We start from the raw sequence: 14336 nt of genomic DNA, 5'->3' as shown, positions 1-14336 counted from the left end.
AAATCCCTGGAGTTCGTGGTGGATCAGACTGCATTTCCAGGTCTGGAGGGATCCGATGTGTTGCACCAGCAGCAGCAATCCCTAGGGCAGCCGGTTGCATGGTGCTATTTATGAGGGATTATGGACTGCTGTGTAACAACACTACGTAAGATGGGTTTTGAAGAGGTGCTCTAGAAAACAGCATGAAATTTTATTTTCTTTTAAGTAAAGGCACTTCAGAATTGTGCAAGTGCAGAGGAAACATATGATGTTAATTCTTTCTTTGTGTCATTAAAATTGAAAAAGGAAATTAAGCTTCGCCAACAAATAACTGAAATACTGCAGCCATTATTGTATGTCAAATTACAACTTGAAGCAATTCTTTATCTCTACATTACGAACTCACAAAAGCAATTGCAGCATGTTTTTAATTATTAACTATGACATAATAGAGTAGGCAATACAATGTACTAGGGTTTTTCTTTTTCCTTTTTTACTTATGGGAGATGTGAACTTAAATTCTGAAAATGGCTCCGAATCAAGGTGAATTCTCAGATTTCAATCTCAGCCTTTCACTGCCCATGTGACCAAAGACAGATTGCAATTAGAAGTGCTGATGCTATCCAGCTTCAAGTGCAGATCAGCGGGCCCACGTGAAGGGACCTTGCCCAATACTTGCATGTTAATGGCAGCAACAGCACATCCCTCATCTAGAAAAAAAGGAAATCTGATTACACCATTCATCTGCCCTGTCAAGTGACCCATGATGCCCAAAGAAGAGAATGTTTCATAACACAAATTTGTAACTAGCAATTAGAAACATCTGGAATGACGAGTACAGCATTTTCCAGCCAACAACACCGGAGCCTAGCAGCTGTTTGTTGTAAATCCTGTATGGACAAAATGCAGTGCCCACTCCGTTACCTCTGAGTGAGACGGACACTTGGTGGCTATGGCTGTCAGTCAAGCTAAGGTGCTTTTTAATGCCACTCGATCCATCCAAAGGAGCAAATGGAAATGATGCTCTCCAGGTGCCCTCTGCTCCAAGGGCCTCCTGCAGCGCAGGGATGGAATGATGTTTAATTTCCCATTGTTTGTTTATAGGTTTGAGTGGTTTAGATCAGCATCAACTCCAGTTTGAGTGGTTTAGATCAGCATTTCTCAGCGTCTTTTGATATGCTGCAAAAAGGTAGAGATTGATTCTGTCTCTGCTGAAAAACAGAGAATGGAGCAATAGTAACTCGTATAGAGCTACAAGGTGGAATCCTGAGTCTACTGAATTCAAGGGCTAGATCCTCTTCTAGAAGGAACTCTGCATGCACATATACATGATCTGGCTAGCAAACACCCAGGTGGCTCTACGTGCCTCTCTCTCCTTCACATTCTGGAGACCAAGATGTGCTTTAGGAAAGGAGTTTGCAGGCAGGGCTTAGCAAAGCTGTGATTTATCTCTGCTGTATCTGAGGAAGCTGTCTCAGAGCACTAAATTCTGCATTAAATTTCCGGAGAAATGACACACCTCAAGGGCACATGTGTGAATTCCTGCGCTCATTTTTATGGAAGGAGCTTTCCTTAATGAATTTTTGCTTGTGAACTTGTTATGCTCTGATATGTGTAGTGAATTATTATCCTTCTTAATGGTAATTGTTGAGGGATAACTTTTGGAATATTACAGATTATGCCCAAGATCACTTTTTTAAAAAGACAGCTAGGGTATTACAGTGTATTACAATTTCTTTACTCCATATTTTTTTTTTACATAGTGCATTTCACATCGCTTCTCAAGCAGTAAGATGTGTTGTACACTTCTAAACCTGCCTAAAGATGCTCTCTAGTGCTTAGGCAATCCGCTGAGGTATTTTCATACAGTAACTGTATATGCTGCCTAACCAGCCGAAATCTTACCACATGCATTATGAAATTAGCTAGACGGGAGATAGAAGTCTCCTTATACTCAGTCAGATTGAGCTTTTCAGAAGACCTTCTCCCAGTTTAGTACCAGCATGCTGCAATGAACATCACAGTGTGATCTCAGTGCAGATATGACCTAAGACCTGGGTAGTAACTTCTATATGTGTAGCTGAAATCCACTGAGCTCAAGATTAGTACCAAATTAGTACTCATCATTAGTATCAACGAAACTTCTTCCAGCATGAGGAGTATCTCTTACATCCCCTGACCAGTCACCCTTGCACTCTCAGACCAGGTGCAGACTGGTACTAATGAGTGTGGATACCTGGGAGAACACAGGGCAGGGCTGGACCACAACATATATGGGACCTCCACGTATGCTGCCATGCTTAGTATAAGCAGCACGTCTACAGTAGCTCTTCTTTTTCTTCTTCTTTTTTACCTTTAAGAAAGCTGTCAGACAAAGCAATAAACAATATGTCCTGCCTTTTACAACTTGATGTGACTGCAGTGCCTTGGTTGTGCTGAAATTCAGCCTATGGTGCCATGGGCTGGCTGCAATCCACACCGTGCTCACCTCTTGAGGGCACAGAACTGCCACTGTTCACAATTTGTACCAGCTGCCCCCTTGGAGGGCTGGCAGGTCTGTGGCTCACATGGCAGGGCTGAGGCTAACATAGGAATTAGTTTCCTTTCAAACAGAACGCTATCAAAATCCAAATTGAGATACTGAATAGCAAGTCTAATGCTAGGAGAATCCTAATATCCTAAGGACTCAGTACTGCTGGCCTGCCAGCAAACCAGATCCCTGCACACCAGGCCTGAGCTGTGCACAGAATGAGAGGGGTGCAGACTTGCACAGTGTCACTTCTCCCGACACTTTCCCATCAGCAGAAAGCCCACCCAGCCTGGCAGCTTGTAGCAATTTGTGCAGCAAATACATATTGGTTGCTCTTCTGACGGAAAATATTCAAAGAAAGAAAGCGTGCAGGGTGCAGGGCTTATCAGTGAGGCCTGCTGTGCCTCACAGCACCAGCCAGGGTGCTCAGAAAAGTGCCACGCTAACTTCGCATGTTGAATGCTGCAGCACGCATGTATGCCTACCTCTGCCAGCAGCCCATTCCTTACTCATGGTAGACAGTCTGAATTCAGCCCCATGCATCCCAGCACTGTGCTATTTTCACTCTACATCCAGTCTAAGACAACAGAGTATTCAACAATTCCAGTTTAATACGAAACTCAATCTGTTTTGCCTTGCCTCCCGATTTCTCTTGTGGAATGTTACTGTGGGCAGGCCCTGAAGCCATGCTGCTCTGTAAGCAGTACGTTGCGGGCATGTACAGCCCCGGTAACTCATGCTGAGAACTGCAGCACATGTCATGTCACTGGATGGCATCTCTGCGTGCCCTGAGGAATGTCATCTCATGGGTGCCTCGCTGGTTGACTTGCCCTGCACCTTGGCAGAGACGGGGTCAGGATGGAGCTGCTAACGCTCATGAGTGTAGGCAGAAGAGCACTGAAGAAGCAAGGCTGTGAGCCTTCCTCTGCCAGAAGATAGGGAGTGAGTCTCCTGTCCTTCAGCCCTAGATTTCCATGGTGGTTCCAAGTGCTGGGCCCTGCAAACTATTGCCTATGGGCGATATTAGTTCACGCGCCCATTCATTTTACTCACTGCTTAGACATAATGGTGTCTTGGAATTGAACGTCAGTACGAACCAAAAGCTACCAGAGAGGGTGATGAGCCCTTGGCAGGAAGGGACACCCCTCTCTAATGCAAATCTCCCACTGTTGACACTGCTAACCCTTGGCCTCAGCTCCTCCCAGCTGTCCTCACTGCACGGCACTGAGGAGCAGGAACTCCATCGTGCTGGAAAGTCCCTACACTCTGAGGAGCTTTGTATTTAACACTTGACTCAGTTTGGCACCCAGCAATGATAAATTAAGTGATGTTTCTGGGAAGGCAGCCAGTACTGACAAAGCCCAAGAAAAATCAATCTTCAACAAAGAAATAAATTAAATTCTGTCGCTATCTATCAATATTTGCTCTGACTCTGAATAACAATTAGAAGAAAATAGACCATTTGCTTTAAATATGGAGAAGAAGGGAGATACACACAGATAAATTTTGGAAAAAGATATCTTCTGCAGAACAGAGCTATTAAGAAAATGCTGCATGGTATCACTGTAGTGGGCACTGCAGGAACAAACACAATGTAAGACCTAAAGAAATACGTTACTGTCACCTTCAAAATCTTCACACCTATAGCTGCAATCCTCTCAGTTTATCAGGGCTGCATTTTATAAAAATGCCACATTGACTTTATAGCCCAGATAAAGTGAAAATATAGTACATGCCACCTGAGTAGGAAAGCAGCTTCAAAGGGGCACCTCAGAGGGCACCAGTACCATGGAATGCGAGTGAATACTCTGTGAGAACAGAACCAGCAGTGTGGCCAGGAGCAGGTATTCAACATAAGGACATTACCTTTGCTTGAGGAAGTCCCTGAGCCTCAGACTGGCAGAGGCTGGGCCAGAATACATACAAGTCAGGGAAGCAAAACTACACGTTGCCTTGTTCTCACATCCTTCTCTAGAGATCTGCTGTCAGATGGCAGGAGGCAGAGCACAGGGCTGGACAGAGCCCGAGTCCAACCCAGGCTTCCCACTTCTGTGTTTCATATAATGGTATTGCAGTGGAAGGGAGTTCACTCTTGTGCCAGCCCCCTGAACCACGGAAAAGCTCAGTTTTACAGATGCACCCAAACTCTGAGGGCTTCCCACTGGCTACGTACATGCTGCCTCTACTACTGCTCGTAGCTGCATGTTTAAAATACATTTCCCCTATTAAAGTATATATGTAAACTATTTCAAGCCTTCTCACTTTTTACACATTTTGGGGTATGTTTCATCTCTCATCTGATCTCCAGATTGAGAGAAATCTGTTGTTCCTCAGAAAATCAGCAAATAAGTTCTCCCATGTCTCTGGCTTAGGTCTATGATCACATCTATACTTTTTTTTCCCTGTCTTTTCTCTGCATTTTCTGGCATTATTTTTTGTTTGCTTGTTTTTCTCACTCTTGTGGAAAGGGTAAGGTGTCCATCTTTCCTTTTTTTTTTTTTTTTTTCCTCTCCTTTTTTTTTTTTTCCTAGCTGTCTTCTGGCTTTCTGCTTCTCTTCCTCCTGATGACTTGGATGGATGCTCGCTGAGAATGGATGCTCATTGAGGCTTAACACGGGAGGGCTGGGTCTGCAGCACAAATGTTATATATGAGCTATGTATAAGGGTTGCTTCTACAGCATCCATGTTGGAGCTATAACAGAACATGCAGAGGTAATGGGGAACACCAATCCATAAAGCCAATAACTTAGCATATTAGCATATTCCTGGAACAAATGCAGACTTTCCCCCGAGCTGTTGTACAACCTCACAATAACAACCAGACATACCTTTGATATGGTTCAATGACTAAACACTTCAGCTGTCAGGAGAGAGACGGAGAAGGAGCTGCTAGAGGTTTAACACCTCACACCTGTAACATATTCTAGCTTGTATGAATTTCCTCCTTTCTTCCAGACAGTCCTCACTGAACATCTGACAAGCACAGCCTCATGGTAATGCCCATCCCTGTTCTGTGACACCAATCAGTATATTCTGCAAGATGGCTTCCTGTAACACTGAGCAGCTTTACAACCGATGCCCTCTCCCTGTCGTGGCACACAGTCTGAGGGTGCAGAGCTACCTTTCTCCTCTTCCTCCTCAGCACACTTAGTCCCCTGTTCATTCTATTATTATGGTTAATTGGGAAGTCTAGATATAAAAATAACTTTTAATTGTCCAAAAATAGGTCAAGGAAACCACTGGGCGTGTATAAAAGACAGCTGGCTTAAAAGCACCGACTAAAAGTGACGAGGCTCCGAATTCATGTGGTTGTAATCCTTGATGCAAGCAATGGTGACAGTAATTACAACAGCAGTCCCTCAGAAGCAGGCAGGTCCCCAGGCCAGCCTGCCAGCATGCTCAGTCACCAGGCCTGCGTTGCTGCAGAATACTTATTCACCTTCTGCCATGAAATGCAGAGTGTCCTCTGGCATTCCCACAGCTCCCCTCCCACATGGGGCAGCACCACCCTCCCCAGTGCCACAAAGTAGAGCGGTTCCATAAAGAAATGAGTCCCAGGTGGATTTGTTTAGAGAACACAGATTGGCTCCAGCTGTAATCCAGCTGCTTTCTTTTAATATTTGACTGTTTGTGTTACCTCCTCCATCAATAAGTTTTTCAGCTGCATTATTCTGGTTTTCCTTCTGAAGCATTCAGAGCTCACACTGCTGACCCCAGCCTGTTACACCCCACAGCCAGCTGCACCACTGTCACTGACAGCCACTGCTACCAACAGGCAATGACTACCTAGAAGATATCTTTGTGATGGTCGATTGTGGTGACACATCTGTCAGATACAACAGCAAAGCCACATGGTTTTGGTTGAAGGCTTTTCACTCAGAGGGTGGTGATGCACTGGAACAGGCTGCCTAAGGAGCTTGTGAATGCCCCATCCCTGGAGGCATTCAAGGCCAGGCTGGTTGTGGCTCTGGGCGGCCTGGTCTAGTGGTTGGCAACCCTGCACACAGCAGGGGGGTTGAAACCAGATGATCATTATGGTCCTTTTCAACCCAGGCCATTCTATGATTCTATGATTCTATGAAGGCTCCAAGCTACATGGCAGTATAGATGAAACACATGGCTCCTCAAACAACCAGATTTGTTAATTACCACATCCCTGCATGCTGAGCTTGATGCAGTCAGCCACCAGGAGGAGCCAGTGTAATTTATTTCCAGGCTGATTATGGCATCAGGTCACAAAATTAATAGAGAGTGGATGGAGCAGGGGAGACGCCGCTAGCTTCTGCTTCCCCTGGAGCTCCTTGCAAGCTGCTCTTCTGCCAAGTATGTGCCTAGGCTTTCATGTTAGATACCTGCCATCCTTTGAGGGCAGCGTTTCCCTAAAGTCAGAAGCACTGGGTCTTGGGCACTGCCTGTGGTCCAGGTGTTCAGCAGTATTTGTGACACACCAAGGTGACAACGCATGGCAAGTTGGGGAGTTAGAGCTGGGTGATCATCAAGGCCACTGGAATGAAGGAGGCTCAGGCTTTGCTTTTCTGTATTCTTAAAGAAAAAATACGTGCATAAGTCTGGGTCTCAGCTTAACCTCATTTCCTTCATACGTTCCCAAAGTAAATGAATGTAAAGTGGTTGTATATGTAAATCAAATACTGGCATTTAAAATAACTGGAGAATTTTAGATCACAATTAGATCACAATATTCTTGTGGATCTAGGAGCTGTCAGAAACTCACTCAAGCAGCAGAGCAAGAACAGTAGGGTTTTACATACACTCACATTCTATTAACAAGTCATCTGAAGTCCAGCCACGCCTCTGTGTCTCTTTCATGCTTGGGTCGAAGAGGCAAAAATGTGTAACACTAATGAAGACAATTTCCCTGCTTTGCATTGCTTGTCGCCAGCACTTGTGTTGTTTATGCTGAATTCCATTCTGATGTGCTGCCTTCCTGGGACTTCCGCCAAGGCTCTCGTTTTTGGAGAAGAATCAGCTTTCAGATTTCCACCACTTTGGCTGTTCTCAGGTTCTAAGCTCACAAACACACTGGCAGGGTGCCTGCAGCCCATCACACCACAGTCCTGAGGAGTGGAGCAATCAGAGCAACCCCATGCTTCTTGTTCAATGCCTTCAGCACCTCCCAAAACAACAGCATCTAGGCGCACAATTTAAGGAGTGAGAGGTTGCATTTATTAAATATTTTGCTCTAGAGAACCTTGGGAATAGCTTTTTTTTTTTCCCTCAAAATGACACTGTGGAGTAGCTGCAATTATTAAAATTCTGAAGAACAAGGGAACATATGACTCCAGGATTATTTTTAGATTTTGAGTTACATTAATTATCTTAAAGACAATGATGGCTCTGGCTTAAGGAGGCCTAGGTGTCAGATAGCTTAAGGCTGGGATTTTGTATGAGAAGCATCACTATTTGCTGCTGTTGGGAAACTCTTCTATACATCTGCTATTGGCTGCTGTCAGGCAGGACACCAAAAAAGCCACCGGTGTGTATTTATATCTCTTTGCATCAGGAATACCATTCCTATAAGGAACTTCCTTTTCTTTGTTGGACTTCTCACTTGCCAGATTACATGGTCTGGTCCTGTAAAGCCAATTTTTATTGTGCTCCAATTCTCTTTAATGAGAATTCCGCATTTGGAAATCACACACAACTTAAATTCATAACTGAAGTGACCAGTCACTGTTCCCAACCAAGCCAGCTTCTGTGCACATCATCGGGAAGTGGAAATTACAGCTGGAGAGGTCAAACATTGGTTCATCATGTGATGGTGGAAAGCTTGCAGAGCAGAGGATTGTCTGACCACGAAACCATATAAATCCAGTACTGATTTTTACACTGCTGTGGTGGGTCCCCATGTGTGAGGAGATGAAAAATGACATTTTGTGACTGACCAGAAACCAAACATGGGTTTTGCAGAAATCACACACTTACATCCTTGTTCCTCAGACCTCAGCAGAGAAAAACCCCATCTGCACCACCCTAATCCCAATCACGTTGCCCTCCTCTCCTTGTCTAGTGCAGCAGAGGTTTTAATGAGCTACAGTGGAGTCAAGTGAATGCTAAATGAAACATTTAGCTTGCTCAGGTTTAAAATAGTGCCTATTATTTGAAAGCTTTGTGCAGAAGCAATCATTAAATGAGACATAGTGTGGTTTTGGCCTGTTGTGCTGAGTTGAAAAAGTAGGTCTGTTCTTTTGCAAACAGCATTTCACAAGGCTGCTCCCCATGTCAAGAGCATCCTCAAGGTGGATCTGAGAATACAAGAGAGAAATCTCATCCTGGCTTTACAATGAGGGGGAAAGGAATTTATTTCAGTATGCCACCTTCCAGGCACTGTGATGGCCCTGGGACAAGGCTCCTTGGAGGCAGAGGACGTGCTGCGAAGTACAAAGCGATGCCGTTCACTCCTGTTCCGCAAATACTCATGTATGAGTGTGGCTGCATCGCACGTACTAGCAATTTAGGAAGTCCCTATTACAGGCCAGCTCTGACACGTATTCCTTTGGGAATAAAAAGTCCTCCAGCACAGCTGGCAGCGGGGTGCCCGTTTGGGATCATCCCGGCAGACTGTTTGGGTGTGGTGGTGGCCCTAGGCCCTGAGCAGCGCGTGGTGTGCAGCTGCAAGGGAATCGATAGCTGCTGTTCACATGCAGCTACAACAGATGTTTCCATAAGCTGCTTCCTCCTCTGCGAGGAGATTGATGTCTACGTCCTTGGCTGTGCTCAGCGTGCAATGGCTCAGCAGTTTTGCAGCTGCTGGCTTAGATATGCTTTACTAAAAGCTGCTTTCTGTTCCCTCTTAGACCACAACTTAAAAAGAAGTGGGCTCTTAATTGGATAGCAGTTTATTTGGGACCCAGCAGGGTTTGTTGGCTCTGCTGATGGGAGTGTGACAGAGTGATCTGCTTGAAACAGGGTCCTCCTGACCATGGTACAGAGTGAGAACAGGAGACACGGAGCGGGATGGCCATGTCTTTGCCCCAGCAGCCTTGCTGTATGCTGTCCTGTCGCTCTGGTTCCCTCCGGCTTCTCATATTTATGGCTGTTGTTGCCACTTATCTACGTTTCCAGATGTTGACTGTCAAATACTGAAGGCTGAACAAGGCAGACAGAAAAAAGTGGAGCAAAGCAAAGGTTTTTAGGAGATAGTACAAAAGTCTGGTCTGCCTGGTCTCCATACCCACTGAGAAACTGATACACAGCTTTGATAGCTGCACTGCAGAAGTTCTGACATTCTTAAAAAGAGAATAAAAATGATCTAATAATTAAAATACAATAATTTTAAATTGTCCTTTTTCAACAAATTAACATTATTTTATGGCTGGAAGATAGTTATCTTAAGTAATTATCCTATTATCCCAGTGACAGACTGATGGTGACCTTTCGACTGCAAGTGAATTATGCAAATTGGTATTTTCATTAAACATAAAATAACTCCCTTGGGAGGAAAAAATGTTACTCAGTGTTCATTGGCCATTAAAGCCTAACGATATGATTTACCACAACTTTGTTTTCCACCTCCAAGGGCTCTGGAGGAGAAAGGATTAAAGCTTGGCATGGGATTTGAGGCTTAGACAAGTGTAGGCAGGTCAAACAAAATAAAAAAAAAAGCAAAGCAAAACAAATCCTAGTTACTTCATCCCATGTTCAAAGTGTACATTCTCTCTGCCAGAACATCAGTATGCTAGGGAAATGCCTCCAGGCCCACACTTTCCAGTTCTCTGAGTACCCCAGAGCCAAGAGATGGCCTTCCCATTAACTTAGCCTAATTCTCATTGATCCTTACTTCATGCCAAGTTATTAGCATTCCCTCAACTTTAAACTGTGTACTGTTCTCTTGCTTTCAGCTGCTCACATAGACTGTGCACACTCTAAAAATCAGCCTTGTGTCACCCAGGCTGAATCAGGCTCAGGGGCAACAAAATGCTGATAAGTAAAGCCTACAGTAACCTCAAATGTGCCTGGTGGACTGAACCCTGGAGAGCATGCTTCCAGCACAGCGGGAGTGACGAAAGTGTGCTGAGTTATGTCAAAAGTCATTAGGAGTAAGGCCTACAACCCAGGCTTTGGAAATAAGATTTTCTGTTTATTTTTAATGATTCCTGCTGTAAAACATGGCCCTCAGTAACAGCAGAAGCTGTACAGAAAATGTGGAGTTTCTTGTTAGCGATGTGGCAGACAAGCTTAGTCATTAAGTGTTGCCACTGCAACAGGATTCTACAGCTTAAACTTCTTTTCAGAAACTTCTACCATCTCACGAACAGGGATCTTAGTACAAATGCGCTCCATTAAAAATATCCCAGCATATGTACTGAAAAAAGAGAATACTCAGGCTTCCTAGAAGTGCACCATGAACTGCTCGTAACAAGGGAGCTACTACAACTGCATCCCAGAAATGATGGTGCGCTCCTGACACCACCAGTCTTGGGATGTGTGGGACCTTATTGCAGTGCTTCACATTAAAATAAATATATAAAATACCTTGGCACCCAAGTGCCTGTTCTGAAGACAAAAAGTAATGCAAAACAAACCATTTTCATCAGGTAATCTGCTCTCATCTTATTTGCAGACATTATTAAAATAGAGTTCATTGCTAACAAGTCTTTAACTCTTAGCTTTTCTTCTGTGTTATTCTTGTCTCTGCTAGATTAAATAGTTCCTTTGTTTCCAACGTGTTTTTTTTTCCTCTGACAGTGCTTATGTTCTGTCATCATGTCATCAGTCAAAGTAGGCATAAACTAAACAGATCCCTGTAAACCTCAGTGCATTGATACAACTTGTAAGGCAGGGAAAAATGGGGCCCATGAAACTCGTGTTTGTCTCACAAAGAAGAAGGATAAAATATCAAACTGAGCTTTTCCTACATTTTAAGTTTGATTTGGAATTAAGAAAAGTTTATTGCTATTGCTGAGCATATGGAACGATTGTTTTTCATTGAGCCTTTTAAGCAGCACTGCAATAGTAGATTCCAGAACCAGAATAAACATAATAAACATATTCTATAAGATATTATTCACTCTGAAAAGGCTAAAAAATAGTCTTAAAATACAAATCTGCATTTTCTGAATTAGTTAGTTAGTTTATGATGTTTTCCTGTGAAGAAGTTGTATTTATAGTAATAAAACTCCTTTTTCCATACTGACTCCATTTAACTTGTGCTTTTAAGCAAAGCTGTATTAATCCTTTGTTGTCGTTACATGTTCAAAAATGTTAACAGAGATGGAAAATTCCCATCCGTGTTTTACATTTTGTCACAGAACAGAATCTGTCTAAACTTAAACTCCCAGAATTGGGAAATGGGAGGAGAGAGTATTGGTACTAATGCTAACCTCCCAGGTGGGGGTACCCCTGACGCCCCGAGGCTCCCAGCTGCTTTGTTAGCTGGGAGGATAGGCTATCCCTGCAGAAGCAGCTGCTTGCCCTGCAGCCCTGCACTGACATTTGCCCCTGACTCTCTCCATTTTCAGTGTGGCCAGTGTACATCTCTGTTCTCCCATTCTGTGCTGCAGGAAGTTCCTTTCAGAAGCTCTGCTCCAAGACCTGGGCAAAACCCTACAGTTCAGATTCAAGAAGGAATTTGAAATTACTTACACATGTGGGCTATGGTTTTACCTGAAAGGAATGTAAAGGAGTAATTAGAACTAAAGTAAAAGCATTTGCTTTGTGTGGTCACGTACCTCATTTGTGACCCAGGTCTTTGTCCACTCCATGAACAAAGCACTGCAGGTAAACAGAGGACAGGAGCAGTCACCAGGTGAGGGGCGAGGCCACACCAGGCTGGCAGTCACTGTCTCCATGCTCCAGTCTGACGCCAGCTCCCCTTCCCACTTTCACTCAGTCCCGTCCCCACTTCCTGCTCCCCTTAATTATGCTGATTCAACTGGTCGTGTCACTCAAAACAAAGGCCCTGCAAGGGCTGGGTTTCCAAATGTCACTTTTTTGTGAACCACCTTCCCTTTGTTTTTTAAGCATAGGATTGCATGTGGTGTTACAGCAAACAAAGACAGCAAGGTGGAGCAGCCCTGGCAATCCAGGTCCCCAGGCTGAGGCTGGCTGTGGTATGAGTTCCTATACAAACACACCCTGGTAGCAAAGCGCCTGAAGCTGGCTGCATGCCCATTAAAAGCTCAGGATTCCAGAGGAGAAACAAATACAAAAATGAAGACAGGAAATGGTCAGAAAAGCAGTATTACTCACATGGCCTGGTGTTGGCCTGAATCCTTCAGACTCTGGCTACAGGAAGAAGCACTGGCTACTGGAAGAGGCTACTGGGAATCTATGTTTTCTCCATAGCGGCTTTCTCCATATCTGGGACAACTGTTTAGTTATCAGTGTTGGATATTCACTTTTCCTTACTCGTGGTGATAACCTCAAAGGATCCAGAAGTTCAAATATGGAGCATCCACTGCGCTCTGGAACAATGTACACATCCCAGTTTGTGACACCACTAACTCTTACTAGGACAGATGGATAATCTTATCACCCCTATACTGCATACTGCTGCGCTTGGCCTTCTTACAGATGTCTTTCATTTTTTCAGGTCCATTTGTTATCTGTGCTAACATCAATATGGAAATGGGATATAGGCTATGATACACGTACTGCTGCTGGGGGAAGTGTTAGTGTCTTTTGCCCATAAAACCATCGAACTCCAATTTGGATAACAGTAAAAAGAACTAGGTTCATCTAAACAATGTGTAAATGAGCTACAATGAACATGTCTGTGACTTGTGGCTGTGGTTCAGTTTTTGAACAAATGTAATCTGACAACAGGGCTTTATCCCAGATCAACATTTGCGTAGTGGAGCGCTTGTGTAATTTTTTGACCTGGTGCTGTGATCCTGCAAGCTAAATGTACTGACCACAGCCTCACAAAGAACAATTATTGAAAGTGAACAAGCCACTGCAGACAACCTGAAACCCTCTATGCTGCAGGTGAAAAAGCAAAATCCCTTCTGCTCACCCTCGGAAACGTTCAGGGCTTGGTTTAGTTGCCTAAACAGGTGCTGTGCCATTGGAGATACCACCAGGTACCTGAAATATTCATGTAGATATCCAATGTCCTTCTGATACAATATTCAAAGGGCAAATCAGATGCACTAGGTTATCTCCAAAAAAGCTTATTGTATGTATAGTTGCTTGGTTTACATACAACCACCGATTATATGCACCTGCTTGGCTGGTGAACTGTCAAACAGCTAGTTTGTCTAGTAACTAGTCAGCTGCACCACTCTCCGTTAATGGTGTTGATCAGATAACGTGATTAGTTGCCATCGTGTAAATATGTAGAGCCTCTTGAGATGCTTTGTAGTTACTGATTCAGATGAGTATAGGTCTTCTATGGACTCTAGAAGTTGGCTGGAAGAGACCTCCAGAGGTCACGCAGTCTGATGTGAACATCCCAAACCACAATTCATGGCCAGTGTCTCACCTTATATTTTCTGATGCTAGGAAAACTGAGAGGAAGAGCAAAGGCTCTCCTACGCCACCACCTCTCCCTGGAGCAATGGCATAATAACACAGCATCTAGCAGACAGTCTGTGAAGTGCTTTGTAACTATCTTAGAACAGAGCACATGGACATTGTATGCTGTCCAAACCTTCTTTGATGTGGTAAAATGATTTAGCTTAGGCACAGCAAGCACAGCAATCTAAGCTAGGTATAGACACTGCACCTACAGTAACCAAAGACCTCATAAACTGCTGTCCTTCCTTCGGCTTTTCCAGAAGGATTCATGATTTCTTGTGTGATATGTCCTTCCTGTACCTATCACTACACCCTGGAGACCAATGATATGAATGCCATACACTGCTGG

This window comes from Numida meleagris, chromosome 2 (genome assembly GCF_002078875.1).
Source record: "Numida meleagris isolate 19003 breed g44 Domestic line chromosome 2, NumMel1.0, whole genome shotgun sequence".
In the NCBI taxonomy this organism is placed as follows: Eukaryota; Metazoa; Chordata; class Aves; order Galliformes; family Numididae; genus Numida; species Numida meleagris.
Note: the sequence above shows the minus strand (reverse complement) of the source record.